We start from the raw sequence: 1,151 nt of genomic DNA on the forward strand, positions 1-1,151 counted from the left end.
TGCATCGGCAGGCGGACTCTCAACCACTGTGCCACCAGGGAAGCCCATAGGCAGAGTTTTTTTTGTTTCCTTGATTTTTGTTTGTTTTAGTTTTAAAAGCTATTGGTGAAATTTCTTGTGAAAATAAAAACGAAGTAACACCGCAGTGATAGTCACATAATGTGTGATCCTTAAAGGAACTAGTCTTCTTGGCACATAACTGTCAGCTACACATATAAACACTCTTTGGAAAGTCTCTCCCAGATGTTAATGGAAATATTGATTTTCCCCTCTTTTTTATAGCATCTCTTTACCATGCTACCTCCTCATCTCCATTCTGAGCTATGGTCTCTTAAGTGTCTGTGTCAGAGGCAAATGCCAAAACCTAGGTGACTAAGCTGGTGTCAAGCCAGTTGCAAAAACAGAGAGAAGACTTAACTAATGGCACAGATCTTCTAAGTCAATGGACTCTGTCTCCCCTAATTTCATTATCAATTCACCACAGGAATCTGACAGAGTCAGTATGTTAAGTCAAATTCAAAAGCTCAAAAACGAAAAGGGGAAAAAAAAAAATCCAATCTCAGAGTCAGGTAGAAACATCATATTTCAGGGAAAATCTTTAGTATTGATTTATAGCTGCAGACTCTTGTCCAATGGTTTCCTCTTTAAATTAAGAACACTAATGATTTCCCATCCTGAAATTAATAAGCCAAAAGCTGCACAAATTCAAAAAAGGCACTGATTGTCATACTTCAACCAGGAAGTGCCAATAAGTGGATGCCCGGCCTGTTCCCTTCAGCGACTGTGGTTGATGACGCACTATAGCATCTTGAGAGTCACTCGCGTCCTTGGGAGGCGTTCTGGTGTATGCCGAGAGGCCATAAATTTGAGATGGAACATCCTGTTTGTTGAGGCTTCTGCGCATGCAATCCAACTGCTCTCTGATAAACAGATTTGTTTGGGAGAGAAGTTCCTGCCTAAGTAGTTTGGAGACTTAATTGTGCTCATGAAAAGGCGACACAGACCCCATGTGGAGACAAGCCAGGCAGTCTGGGGCATGTGCAAGGCACAGAATTAGTTCCAGAGGTGGGACAGCCACAGAGACTTGAAACAGAATTGAAACCAGAAAAAAGGAAACAGTTGTTTGTGGGGAACAGGAAATAGATAGTAAG

This window comes from Lipotes vexillifer, unplaced genomic scaffold (assembly GCF_000442215.2).
Source record: "Lipotes vexillifer unplaced genomic scaffold, Lipotes_vexillifer_v1.1 scaffold2315, whole genome shotgun sequence".
Classification (NCBI taxonomy): domain Eukaryota; kingdom Metazoa; phylum Chordata; class Mammalia; order Artiodactyla; family Lipotidae; genus Lipotes; species Lipotes vexillifer.